The sequence below is a fragment of the Alligator sinensis genome, unplaced genomic scaffold, assembly GCF_000455745.1.
Source record: "Alligator sinensis unplaced genomic scaffold, ASM45574v1 scaffold115_1, whole genome shotgun sequence".
NCBI classification, from domain to species: domain Eukaryota; kingdom Metazoa; phylum Chordata; order Crocodylia; family Alligatoridae; genus Alligator; species Alligator sinensis.
This window is the reverse complement of record NW_005841895.1, coordinates 2,128,854-2,144,223: the sequence shown is the minus strand read 5'-3', so window position 1 is coordinate 2,144,223 and position 15,370 is coordinate 2,128,854.

The following is a 15,370-nucleotide window of genomic DNA, read 5'->3' as shown; positions in this document are numbered from 1 at the left end:
AACTCCCCCTCCCCATTAGTAATCTGAAATTTGTCTGCATTCTCCAGTTGATCTCCTTTTTTCTTTTTATGTGCTGTTTTAATGCTGTTTCTAGCCATTTCAATTATGTGATTTTCTTATCTGTATACCATTGAGAATACTATACAAGACTTTATAAACAGCCACTAAGTTTATCTGCCTGTCATTTGGTTTTCATTATGCCAGATAACAATCTTTCTCATATCTTATGAGAAGATATAATGTGATTGTTTTTAAACAGGAGGAAATAATGTCTAGTTGGCATTATCCTTAGCTTTATAGTATTTGTAACCTCAGCAATGTCAGCGCCATCTCCGTTGTTTTCCTCACTGTGGTCCAAAAAAATTCTCTTTAGTTTTCATGTGCTTGCTGCTGTCCATTTTTGTTCTCCACTGAAGACAGTGGTGAGCTTCTGATCTGGAGCATGGGGATATGGCCATCGCTTTGCCCTATATTCAATTTGATCATTCCTAACCATTCCATGGAGCGTGTACGCTGAAGAAAAAGTTGAGAGGCAGCTGTCAACTGTTCACTGTTTAAATAGGGATAGATATTACTCATGTAATTTGACAGTTCTTGACTCTCAGCTGTTTAATGACTGAAATGGTAGGAATTTCAGCAGCCTAACTTCTGTCTTACTTCAAGATAAGCTTATCAACTGTAGCCTGAATCCATGCAACTCATAAACAGATCAAAACTCATGGCACGCTGAACTGCTCTACTGACTCCTACTTCTTACTGTTGCTTTATGTGTTCATATGGTCCTAGCTGTATCACTCTTTATCATCTCACAATTACGCTGCAACCTTCTTGAGGAAGGGCCTGTCCCTTTTTTTGTGTTGTACAACCCCTTACATAGGGAAGCCGGGATCCTAATTAAAGCTTCTGAGTGTTACTGAAATACAAATGGTTTGTAATGAAAATGATGATAGGTCATGCTTATGTGTGTGTGCATAACGGGTATTCAGTTGTGTTTAAACTATATACAAATTGTTGCTTTATATGGTTCAAGCACCTACATTGAACACCTTCAAGAGAAATTTGGATGCTTATCTTGCTGGGATCCTATGACCCCAGCTGACTTCCTGCCCCTGGGGTGGGGGGGCTGGACTCGATGATCTTCCGAGCTCCCTTCGAGCCCTAATGTCTATGAAATCTATGAAATATGTGAAATTCAGTATAAATATGAATAATTACAGGTTTTATCAATTTAAAACACATACCTAACCTTGTGTCATAGCATGTATAATTTTAATTTGATAACTGTATTTGCAGATTTAAATAAATACAACTAGGGCAGATTCTCTTGATCAGCTGATCTATAATTAGCTCAAGACCAAATAAGGTACAAATTTGCTGTAAGTCACCCTTAACCCCACAATTATGGGGTTAGTGTAGGACCGTGTGGATCCCAACATAAGATTAGATCAGTGATTCTCAACCAGGGTGCCATGAGATCCTTTTAAGGGTGCCACACAATACTAGCACTCGCAAACACCTGCACATGATACACAAGATAAAGACAGAGATTTCAAATAAAAGACTATAGTGTCAAAAACATTCTGTCCAAGATTTTTACCAAACAAAGAGACCTAGTAATTGCTTTATGCTCCAATGCAGGTATTTCTGAGTTCTGCTTTCTCTCATACGCTGTTGCTAGGTACAATTAATAGAATAATCTAAAAGGTTACAGAAACTAATTCAGTAACAGCTAATTAGAAACACAAGTCTGGAGACCAGGCTGTCTGGGTAAAATAATATTCCCCGTAAGGTGGACAATAGGAGTTGACTATATGGCCTTGTATAGACATTTAGTTTCTCCTGGAAGAGTTGCTCCTGTCCCAGGAGAAACCACAAGTGTATAGGCTGTTTCTCCCAGAGTAAGAATGGCCACTTCAGGAAGAATATAACCTGGGAACAAACAGGGTTAAATCACTCCCAGGGGAGTTTTTCCTGGGACAGCAAATGTCTGTACACACCATGGCTTCTCTCAGAAGAGAACATAGTCCTCCAGCTTCTCCCCCTAAGGAAGGCAGTGCATCACTTCCTGGACTGTGCTGCTCCAGAACACTCCCTCTTTGCAATCCCAACAATGTGCTGCAGGGAAACACAGGCTGACCATGCGCAGTCTGGGTCAGCCACTTGGGGCTGCCTTATGCACTGCTGCAATTTGTCACCAAAAAGTCTAAGGAAGCCTGAAGAGCACACCGAGATGTGTGCAGATACTTCCCTCTTCCTCCCTGCCCCTTCCCTCCCCCGAGCTGCACAGTATCAATATGGCAGGTTCTCCACTCTTCAGGGCCTCAGTATGCAAACATCTGTACACGTGGCTCCAGGTAAACTTCTCTGACTGGAAAGCAAACCTGGGAAAATTCTCCCCAGCTGTAGGTGTCTAATGCTTATTGAATTTCAGTAGCACTTGACCCTCTTAGGTCCCTTACTCTTAATTGTTTGAAGAGATTTTTTGTTCATGTTAATTATAAAGTTTTGACTTAACTGTATTATTACCATATTTTCGCGCGTATACCCCGCCCATTGGTATAAGCCGCACCCACGTATAACCTGTGGAAAATTGTAAGGGGGGGCGCGGCGCAGCCTGGTCCGCCCTGACCCCAGTCCCCGCGGCAGCGGCGGCGCATCCCAGCCTGCCTGGGCCCAACGGGGAAAAAAAGTCCATGAATAGCCCAACCCCCATATAGCCCACACCCATCCATTTTTTTTGTAAAATCGCGTATACCCCGCGGGATATATGCACGAAAATATGGTACTATTAAAAATATCTTATTCTTGATATCTCTTCAGGTGCCATAGAAATACCTTGCATTTCACTATCACTTTTCATCTGATGAGCCAGAATTTCCTTGTAAATATTTAATTAAGCCCCAGACCATCCTGGTGTTGTAAAATGCAGTATAACCTCCTTTCTACAAATAGGGACACTGAGACCTGGAAAAGGTGGTAGTAAAATCTTTATCTCCCACTCCCTTTTATAAGTCAAAAAAACAATTCCACCTGCTGGTTTTGCAAATGCTCATCAATCTGTTGAACACTCAACCATATATTTCCAATGTGGTGCATGTAGTCTTTGATCTCTTATTTTTATCAATGGGCGGCAAGACGCAAACTCAAGGTACAAATCATCCGTGGATAAAAAGGCCAGCACAAAAAGTGATGCCTAGGCCTTATGCTGGCCCACTGCATGGAGTGAATTTTACCCTCGATTCATGCCCGTTTGAAAAGGTAAGGGATTGTCTAAATCATTTTGGGTGTGTTTGATGTGTTAACAGGAACAAATGATAGATTAGGACGTTCTACAGAAATGAAATGGATGTGTCAGGTTGAAAGTGTGTGTCTTATGGTAAATCTGTAGGGAACCCTAATCTGTTTAATCTTTTGATTCTCAGAACACTTTTTAGAATTATTTTTACGTAATGAATACAGGAAACACATGGTTTTAATGTCAGGAGCAAAGGAATGGAAAATGCTTCCTTGCTACTCCTTCCCTTCTAGCCTGACTCTGACAGATGCTTTCACTGTGCTCATAGGTAAACTAACCCCCCCCCCCCCCATATTTACCTTCATTGGTGAAATAGGGATAAAAATACTCATTTCCCAGGGATGTTGTAAGTATTAATTAGTTAATGTTTATTCACTTATTGTAAGGACAAACCCGTCTGTAACATATTTTTATTTCTTTGTTTGAATGTTTGCAGGTGTGCATGCCTTCACAGAAATGGCCTTGTGAGATGTATATCTCATTTTCATGAGAATTTCGTGAAAGCCCAGGGGGACAGCAGTTATATTACCCAAAGTTACCTTTAGATTATACAATATAGGTGGCAACTAATCAAAAGACACAAAAGAATCTTTGGAATTTAAACTTGTTAGGTGTTTTGCTTAATACAGCTGAGCAGGAATTTGTGCTGGCATTGAAGTTTTTTGGAGTCAGGCTATGCTATTTAAAATTGAATTTCACACTAATGAGCCTAAAATAAAATAAAGTGTGAAAGGAGATTTCAAAGTACTCTCAGCTGTATCAGCCATTCCATATCAACAGAGAAAATCTCATCTACAACCTAACAGCATCCTCTACTGGACAATAGCATTACTTCAAAATGTTTTTACAGAAATCTTGAAGTCCTTTTTAGAGTATTTAGGGCCTTTCTATTCCTAAAAGAGGAAGAAGAGAAGAAAGGATGCTGTTGATGAGGATATGTTTGATTAGTCTAATAAAAAGGATAAAGTACTGCTGTCTTCATTGTGGTGCCTTTTTTTCTTTTTTCTTTTCCTTTTTTTTTTCCTTTTCTTTTTTTTTTTTTTTTACATGAGCTTTATGTTACATTTGCACAGAAAGTGAAATCCCATTTCCTTCAAGACTAAATTTGCACTATGAATGACATATTTCTAACACGTGCTGCATTTTTACTGTTTTACTTTATTATTCCTATCATTGCTTTCAGGTTACATATTCAACAGACCTGAGTTAATCATTTGCAATGCATCATATATTCATTAAATATTATGTCTCTCTGCTTGCAAATCGAATGTAAACAAATCCCAGTTTGGCCACTGCATTTGCTATAGTGTGCTGTTCAGAAAGTATTCAGTACTCAGTGGTTGCACCGACACGAGACGCTGACCGCGCAGTCGTTACTGTGCACTCATTTAACACTTGTATAAACAAGAGTAACTTGTATAAACAAGAGTTACTGAGCAGTAGCATCACCAAATGGCTTTTTCGTGACGTGGACTGTGCGGTAGCCCAACACTACTGTGCGGTAGTGTCATGTCACGTTTTCTGCCCAGTAGTTACAGGCAACTGTGCAGTGAGAGTCTCGTGTAGACACGGCCAGTATATGTTGAGTCATTACTCCTCATACCGTTCTGTTCCTTCATTGGCTAAACTTAACTCTTAAAATCAAATTACCAGTGCAAATTTGAAAGTCGCTCTTATTGACAATGCTCCAATATTCTCATAAACTTTGCTGTTCTTGCCAATGATCTGATTTGCCACAGTATTTGTCCAGCTACAATCTTTAACCACAGAAAGGACTGCAAAAGAATATGAGGCAGTATCCTACCATATTTGCAATCCTTTAGGAATGTCATGCTCCTTTCAGCACCCAGACAAATAGATGACCAACAGCTTATTCTGGCATGATGTAAACAGTGCTAAACACTACAGTAAAACCTCCTTCAGGACGGATTATTACTCTGGAGTGCCATGAGTGATGGAGAGTTCAAGAACATCACTGGTAACTGGTGGTGCAAAAGCAAAAGAGGCCTTAGGTCAGGACTGAATAAACCAGACACTGCAGTAATTTAGAGGTTTGCAGACAGATTTGCTCAGCTGGAATGACATCTGGTGCTTTGTAAAATAATAATATTTATAAACAATTAAAATGTATTATCAACAGATCTCTTTACAAACCATACCCAGCAAAGAAGATTCATAAGATTGGAGGCCAGAAGTGTTCTTCAAACCATCTTTTCAGACCTCTCCCAACAATGCTGGCCACAAGCCAGATCCTTATGGCTGGCCAAAGACAACTAGGAAGTGACCAGACTGGGGAACAAACAAATGAGCTTTATGTTAGTAGCATCACATTGAACCAGCTCTCCGATCCAGCCTATAATACTGTGTTTTGCTTTAACTGGAGAATGAAACAGGGACTTAGTGATTATTTCTAATATTCTCTTACCTAAGTTATTTTTCGTCATGTAGGGCTGATTTTATAAAGAGATTATCCTCTCGAGATTATATAGAGCTCTAAAATATTGTCCTGAGGATGGGGCAGGGCATAGGCATGCTGTTTCTGGAAGTGACGGCATCAGACACAATTCTTTCCCTGCTCCAAGGGTAGGCAACATGTTTTACCCATTCATTGGAAAGGGGTTGCAATTTATGTCATCCCTTACCTCACCTTTGCATTGGGAGAATAGGAATAACAGAGATTGGGTCCATTTTCTCCTGGGAGCTAGGGAGAACTGTAGTGCTGGAGCTGTGAATCAAAGGCAAATGAGAACTGTGACCTAAATAACCCTAATTCAGGGAGAAGGAGGGCCTTATTTTTCACAACTCCCCTGCATGGCTGGGTTAGGGTTGCCTAAAACTTACACTAGAAATGAATCATTATTCCACATAAATGTCCACATCTTGTCATAGTTTAATAAATAAATATCAAAGGTGCTAAGAACCTACATAAGAACCCAGTTGTAAAAGCCCTTACACACTTGAGATCAATGGGGCTATTCTTTTGAACAAAAACAAATTGTATGTGCTAAAATTTGCAGATCTGAAAACTCCCTATCCATTTCATAAATGCTTTAACACGATACAATGCAAAATGCATTTTTCCCAGTCTTATCCATCAGCAGCATGTCAAGCTGAAGAAATCTTTTAATTAAAAAAGTGGGAAGGCTTCATCTCCTATGGCTAATATATAAGCAGTGGTCATTTTTACAGTCATCTGACACAGTAAAACACTCTAAGTTCCTTTTATAGCTATCTGCACAAATTGTGGTTTAGGGGTGAGAAAACCGGTAGAGTTTATCTATGGCTAGATCAATAGGCGTTGCCAGCACTGAGACTATGCCGTCTTATCTGTATGCTTGGACTTATGAAAAATGGTAAGGTCTATAGAGGAAAACCTGAAAGAAGAATATTATTCTTGATAAGGTTTGGTGCATGTGAGTTAATAAATTATTGTTGTCCTGGCCCTTAGGATTTCTGTTCTGTCTAAATTTCAGTTTTGTTTTCCACTTTCCCTCCCTGGTGGAGTTGAACCTGGGAATAGCATCACTCAATGGCTCGTTAGTTTGATAAACTGGCATAAGTGACTATAGCTACAATGGGTACCTCTAGCACAGAAGCATTTATAGGGCTCGGGGGAATTCTGAAAAACACCAGAAAGTCTTTAGGTACTGAATCACAGCCAAGTGTTTGGAATCTTTATTTTTTTTTTCTGTGAGAATGTCATCACTAAAACATGGAATATGCTTTTCCCACTTGGTTTCTATTACTTGTAAAGCATTCAAAAGCTTCTAGAATAGAATTACCTGCTAGAGAGCAAACAAAACTCTACTGAGTATTAAAGGAGCCCCTTTGCTGGTGTTTCTTTCCATTTTCAAACCAACTATATAATAAAAATGACTAAACATTAGACTTGAGCTGTGTGATTTTTGAATCCATCATATATTTGTTTGTTATCATATTTATCCCACTAGTGTTTTACCATGCTGCTTTATCTTTTGCAAATAAATTTAATAAGACAACTAGGTTTTTTTTCAGAGGTGACATATCCATCATCAAAATAACCTGTTAATTATATGACTTAGCCTGCTTTCCCAATAAGTTGCTTGTTTTAAGGGTTATTTGGGTTATGATAGCAGCCAACCGGTACTTAGAATAAAAAAAGAATTGAAAAGAAGCACAAAGAGGTAAGAAGACGGGGAGGAATGACAAGCACAGCACAGAGATGGCTCACAAAGAGAAGCAACCTGAAAAAAGTCCAAAAACTTGAGAATCCATTGGTGAGGCCATCCATTCAGCCGGATACTGAAGCACATGCTTAACTTGAAGCATGACTGAGATTCAGATTTGTGGATTTCTCTGACCAGAGATGGATTTAACCATAGGCCAACACTCAAGATGCACCTCACTTTGCTGAACCAGGGCCTGCCTGGCCCACAAAGCAAGGGGTATTCGTTCCACTACCAGGACAGACCTGTGGTGTCACCTTGTTCATGCCCACTGAGATTTCACCCAGAGTAATATGTGGCAAATCTAGGCTAAAAAAATCTGTTGAAGAAAATACAATGACGATCTATTAATGTGCGATTTTAGGGCCCAAAGTAACACTTATTGAGGTCACTGACCACCAGATGCTGCCTTAGCAGTGCTTTTGAAAAAAGGCCACTCCGGCTCACTCTGCATGTGCAGGTAAAGGCAAGATGAGATCTAATGCACGATCCACAAAATTGCAATGCCACACATCTCAGCTGACAGGGCTCCCAGCTGCAGTGGAGACCTTGCTATATGTGCAAACTGAGGCTTGATAGCAACCAGCTATAAAGTTAGGACACATTTTCAATGTCTAACTTCATAGCTGGTTGGAGTTGTTTATGATATGATAGCTACTGTGGTAGCTGGTCTTAGGGTAATTGCATGGTTAACCAGCTAATTGCACAATAACTGTAGTGTGTTGAGGGGGCCTTAGACACTTAGAAATGAAGATAAGGATTTTGTTGACAACTATCCACGTCTAAGCTACATCTAGAGAATATTTTCCATGCACAGACAGAGAAGTGTCATGACCCAAAAGGCATGATTGTGTGTGTGTGCTTCGGCACCAGAATTATCCCCGTCAAGTTGCAGAGCATTGCACGGAAGAGTTTCCTGTAGCAGAGGAAACCCCGGTGCAGGGACCAGTTTCCCGCCTTTTCTGCAGCTTCTTTTGCAGAGTGCATTGCTCGAGTTGCAAGAGGAATGCACGGTGCAAAAGAGTTCCCGCCACCGGTATGCAAATTTGTTCCCCGTGATTGGCTAGTGCTAAATTATTCACACGTGGCGGCTAGCGATTGGCCTGTTAGGCGTATAAAAAGGTTTGGGAGGTTCCACCCAAGCCGAAGAGGACTCCGCATCCATCTCGTGGGGACTCCGGGTACACGGCAGGGTAATAGAGACCCTGTGTGAGATCCAGAGGAGCGTGGCGGCCTGATCCACCGCCCACCTCTTCCCGTCTTCGAACGCAACTTTTATAAGACGTATTTATGATTCCTATTTTGGTGGCTCGTTCACCCAGAGCATCCGGAGCTCTGCACCGTGGAGCCTAGCAACCTCCACGAGACCGTCTGTGTTGTCTGTCTGTAACTGCAACTCAATCAAGCTTTCCAGCCTACACCACTGCCATCTCGGTGTAAGTAAACAATCTTTTAAACTACCGCTACGCGTCCGTGCCTAATTCCAGCTCGAAGGCCTTCCCTCTCCGCCCCGGCGTGCCCGGGCTGCTGGCCACAGCCCGCGTGCAGCGCGAAAAGGGCTCGGGTCGCTCCCGGCCTGCACAAGAAGGAATAGAAATAATTTGATATTAGGCCTAAAATCAAGGTGGTGTATTTGCACACTTAAAACCTGGATCTGCATGTGCAGTTACTACAGTTGTGCAGGGCGCTGAGGCAGGTGCTGAGGCAAGCAAACAGCATATGTACACAGGACTAATGCAAGCAGTCATCTGTGTGCACTTATGCATCACGTACAATTCTTATAAATGAATACAGAGAGTCCAAAAATCAAGTCTGATGTGAATTAGCAGCAAACCACTGATGTGGGGAAGTAAATACCCATAATCAGAAGTTCCCTGGGAAACGGAGTTTGATTTGAAAGCACATTGCTAAATTTTCTAATGATGGCTTTGTATTTTCTATTCTGTGACTGACATCAAAGCATAGTTATATAGTGAAATCCCACAAAACCCTGCAACTTTACCCCTAGGTGGTTCTTAAGTATACTTTATGACAACGAACAATTAGACATATCAGTATAGGAATAAACTGTTATTTTGTTATATGATTCATTTGAGGTTTATTCACTGTTGTCAACGTGTTATGTGTTATTTCAGTGAATAATATGTTCACACTGAGTTATTTTAATGTTCATATGGCAATAAGAAACATCTTAAGGTGGACTGATTATTTAGGCTTTATTTAGCGTAGAGAAGAGCAATTACACTGAAAATATTTTATAAATAGGAAATGTATTAAATGTCAAAATACCTTCCCTGCATTATGAATTGAAATGGCATTATTTTAAAACATTTGAAAAAAAAATCATCGTAATTATGCGTTATCAACATGGAGACAGATTACCTATTATTTTAACATAATTAATTTGATGTACAATGCATTTATGTTGCTGGAGATGCCATTATCCATCAATATAATTATAAATGACTAAAAAAATTTTAGAATCTTTAAGTTATTTTAATTGCCTTGTTTGTTTTACTCCAAATCCATCATTCATTTCTTTCTCCTGTGAAATTTTTAATTACCATTTCCATTTCTTTCCCTCTTCTTCCATCCATTAAACCTGATTCTCATCTCACTTACACCCGTTTCACACCAATGTAAACATGCTGATTTCAGTGTAGTTAACCCTGATTTATAGCCATGCCTGCTGGCCCAGAATTGGGCCTTTCGTCTTTTCTTCATAAGTTTTACATTTGTCTCTCTCATTAGTATTTTCTTGCTCCTACAATCATATTCCTTTTTTAACCTGGTTTCTGGGGTTTTTTTCCTCTCTTTCCTTCCCACTCCATTTATTTTACACGGTAAACACAACAAGAAAGGGTAAGATATTTAACGGGTCTGTTTCTTCTTTAAGGCTTGATCCAATACCAGTCAAAACTAATCAATATCTCCCTATTTTCTTCAGTTCATTTCTGTTCACTTGGTTTCTCTAAGCTTGCAACCTAGGATAACACTGCTCCTGCATGATCTCAGGTGACATGGAGAAGGTTGGAGTCTTTGTACAAAGGTAATAATCTGATATTTTTGTTCTCTAACTTTAGGCTATGGCTGTCCAATGCAGTGGCTGGAATTGCCTATCTAAGAGTCAGTGATGAGGCTTGACTTTTTATGCCTCTGTCTGATTTTTTTTTCTTTTTCTCCCATGATTGACATTTGTCTTTTCTGAGTCTTGTTTGCTCACACTGTATTTGTAGAGAGCCTGAAGCAGTGCAGTACTTTCATTACAGTCAGGTTAAGGGTGAAAAGGATTACACATACATACTGATTTATGCCTTAAAGGCTAGAAATGGTGTCAAGTGCAATCTTGGCCAACCTCTGCTCAGTAGTTCAGGTTATCAGTGCAATATTATACTGTCAAACATCCATTGGCATGCAGCAAGAGGTTGTAATTGTATTTATTATAATTACTGTTACTGTATTGGAAAGCTAGGCCTTAAAAGACGCATATAAAAACCACGCCTCTGCCCAGAATAGCTTTCAATTTAAATAAATCACTAAGCTTGTAACAGTTATTAATTCCTAAAAATAAACATATAATAATGGTAGTACCTAAGCATCATCTAAATATGGGGCCCATTGTTCTAGGCATTTTATAAAGAGCATTGAAGAGTACCTGATAAATGTTACTACTTTAAGTTATGCATGTTCTTAAATGTTTGCAGGAATATTTCTCATGCAACTAGGAGATCCCATTGAAAACAAAATATTAATTAGTGTTTAAATATATGAGTTTCACAGAATCACAGGGCTGGAAGGGACCCTGAAGGATCATCGGGTCCAGCCCCCTGCATGAGCAGGAAAGACATCTGGGGGTCAGACAACCCCAGCCAGGTGACCGTCCAGTCTTCTCTTGAAAACCTCTAGGGTAGATGATTGCACCACCTCTGGGGTAACTTGTTCCATAGTCTGGACACCCTAGTTGTAAAGAAGTTTTTCCTAATGTTCAGCCTGAAACTATCTTCCAGGAGTTTGTGGCCGTTGTTTCTAGTTTTCCCCCAGGGCGCCCTGGTGAACAGTTGTTCACCAAGCCCCTGATGTACGCCTCGATTATAGCGGTAAGCTATAGCAGGAGGAATCATGCTCAACTGAACAAGCACCAAGTTTACAGAAATGATCTTTAGCAGCATTGCGACTAGAGGAGTCTTGTAACTGTAGATGGGTACAGGAAACTGTTTTCCTGTCCTAAAAAACCTAGAGCTGAAAAATTCTTTTAGTTCTATATCAGGACAAAAACCCAATCGCTTTTTAAGTTCTTCACATTAAAAAAAACAGTTGGTTCTGTGTTTGTCAATGACCTGGCAGTCAGAGTATTAAATATGGATATAGCCACCCTAGGTTCAAGCCCCTTCTAAACCAGAGATTTAAACCTGGGATGCTCTGCTTTCCAGCTTATTATTGTCCTGGTTACTCAGAATACCTCTCTGATTTTGAACAGAAATTCTTGTCTGGGCCTGAGAAGCCTTTCTCAACACAAGCTCCAACAAACCTGGTATATCTTTATAGAAAGTGTTGGCTTAGATGAAACACCATTTTGTCTGACAGTCCGGCCAGTGCTACTTGTACCAATCTAAGATGTTCCTCCTCCATTTGAGAAGTGGTGCTGGTGTGGCTAGGGCCTTTCCTGCAAGTGCCTGCAGTCCTTGCCAGCATAGGGAGCTCTGAGTAGTTAAGGCTGCTACTGACATTTTGGACTGGCTCAAATGCTTTTTTTAGTAGAGCGCTGGGGAGGAATCAAGGAAAAAGTGTTCCTTTACCAGCTGAGACAGTGTTAGGCAGCATCTGAAAATCTTCCTATGAATTCATATATGTTTTCTCTTTTAATCATGCTCAACTGAACAAGCATCAAGTATCTTGGAACAGGCTGTTCCTGAAGATTTGTTATGCACCAAGTCTTTCACCTCTCTCTTATTGGTTCAACTCCAGCTCTCCCTGGTATCAATTAAAAATTGTTATCCATGTTATTCCTGACACTCAGTCCAAAAGAGCAAGTACGTTAGTGAGTAAAGGCACTTATGTTATTATGCTTTATCTGTTTTGTGAATAGAAGGATGACTTCCTTCTGGAAGGCTGTAATTCTAGTCTTTGGAACAAATAATAAATTCACTCTAAACAAACAGAAAATAATAATCTAAAGTATCATATTTGAATTGGCCCAAGCAGATAAAAGTTTCGATGGAAGGGTAACAATAGAGTAAAACTGCTTAAAACAACTCATTATATACTCCAAAGCCCAACTGCAGTTAAAATCATGTGCAGAAATATTGTAAAAAAACAATATAATTGGGTTATATCTGCCTTGAGTAAAAATAAATAAGTAACAGAATGTGCTGGGGGAAAAAACCCTGTAAGGAGTGTTAGAGATTGTGTTTTAATGAGGTAACTTTCTTTATGCCGTGGAAAAAATAGAATGAAATAGTTAAAGCAATCAGCTTTAATAGATGTGATTTAAGTTAAAGCAATCACCTTTAATAGGCATGATCTATTGAGGATACACCCAAAGAAGATCTCATCAGTGCTAACCATATCTTTTGTTGCTAGAACATGATTTTACAAACCCATTTTAGAGGCAATGGCTACACCTTCATCCTGATACACTATCAACAGTATTTTCAGCTGTCTTCATGCTAAATTCTGTAAGAACACCATGATTTGGGAATCCTAAATACATTTCTATAACCATATCGTTGTTCAGGATTCAACAAACAGTGTTTTCATTCAAATTTTGTGGATTGCTGTAAAGTTCATTATATCCTAATATTAAGATATGGATGTTTATATGTAGAATTGAGATGAAAATTTACCTAAAGTCTTAAAGGACAATAATGTTGGTGATTACAACCCTCTTATATGATTACCCTGTGTTATTTAACATATCTAGCAGAGTGTACTCTTAAGGCTAGAACTAGGATTTTCATCTCCTCTGTTCATGTCTCATCCCCTGAAAGCATTAGGTCTGTGGCATATTGATTTGGCAAAACAGAAATGCCATGCGGGATGCTACTTTCATAGGAGAGTAGTAAGAACTGTCATTTAGGATTGTTTAGCAAATACCCAAACCACCAGCATTTCATGCCTTAAAGGTTAAACAAATGTTCCAGCTGCAAAGTCAATCACTCAAGAGTTAGAAAATACCAAAATTAAAGTTGCCCATTCATACTTTCTCCCCCACCCCCCAACCCCTTCTGCATCTGCATTCTGATAAATTCTTTAATTAGACAATCATATGCTCCTGGGGTTTTTCTTCCAATCTGCTACTTCTGTAGCTGCCCCACCTTGATCCCATCAAATACAGTTGTCTCCTCTCTAACTGAGTGGCAAAGTCCACTCCCTCTCCTGGTCTCCTCCTCCAGCCCATCTTACCAACTGTGAAAACGCTGAAAGCACAAGACAGATTTCTCGCTGCGGTCTTAGCATTGGATGCCCAGCATAATTGCAGCCTGGGCACAGGAAAGAGCATTTGCCTGCTTAGTCTCTGCAGGCATGAATTGAGGCATGCCCAGTACAAACAGAACCTTTGGAGAATTTACCTGCCAAATTTTGAGTCTCTACGGATAATGTGGCAAGTGAGGTTTTTCTGTTGCTTGTGTCTTGGCCAAATGGTGATTTGATTTGATTTTTCATGGGAACAGGAAATGGCAAGTTCCTGCCAAATTTCCATCTATGATCCAAAGCATGGAGTTGCTTGAGCTTCTTGTTTAATTATTTTTATACGGGCAAAACAGTGTTTGTTTGGGTTTTTTTCTTAATCGTGTTTTCTGACCATTATTAGAACCTTTCAAAAAAAAAATCAGCCTAAAGCAGACACTAAAATGGTGAAAACTTCAGTCTGAATGGCTGAAGTTTGGCAACGTTTAAAAAAAACCCTAAAAACAGGGTCTCACAGTGGGGAATGTCAGCCATCCTTAATTATAAGTAGTGAGTTCATCTGGCTAAGGGCACAGACAGATGAGCAGCTTCCCATTGCAATTCATAGCAGTTTGCAGGAAACGGTATGAGTTGCAACGATCCCCCAGACTAAACAGAAGTTTGCTGTTGGGTCTGCCAGCCTGCAACCCAATCTCTGTAGCAATGTCACTCCCCATTTCCATCCCAGGTGCTGTTTTCAGAATGGGAGGGAGGAAAGGGAGCAGAGGGAGCTCATTTTGGGGCTCCCCAGCCAGCACTGGAGGCTGGGGTGGATGGATTGGGGCCCTCCTCCCACCTCGGGGGGGTGGGGGGGGAGTCTAATCCACCCATCCAACTCTTCAGCACTGGCTAAAAAAACCTCAGATCAAACTCCCATCCTTTCCCCCTTCCCATTCTGAAAACAGTGGCAGGCTGGGAGCTCCGCAGACACAAGTTACAGAACTCATTCCATCTTGGAGTGTGTTTGTCTGAACCTTCAGGGTTCAGGTTTTCGTGGGATCAGGCCATTTTAAAGAGGTCTGCAACGATGCATGTGTATTTGGTTATGGCTGTAGAATGCTTTCTGGAACCAGGTCAGGAGAAAATTGTCATTTCTGTTTACACCCTTAAGGGCCACATTTAATCCACTGGAAGGCAAAGCCCCTTACACTGAGGAGTTTTTCAATGATGTCTGATGGATGGAACCATAAATACAAAGGTATATTACTATTGCAAAAAAACTCCCCAAAACAAAAACTAATAGCAAAAGTGTCACATGCAAATCATTGGAAGTGATTCTACCACCCAATTCAGTACTGGGGAGGTCTTCCCTGGAATATTCTCTCCAATTTGGGGCACTACACTTCAAGAACAGCAGGGAGAAATAGGAAAGAGTCCAGAGAAAAGCAATAAAAATTACTAGAGGTCTAGAAAACACAACATG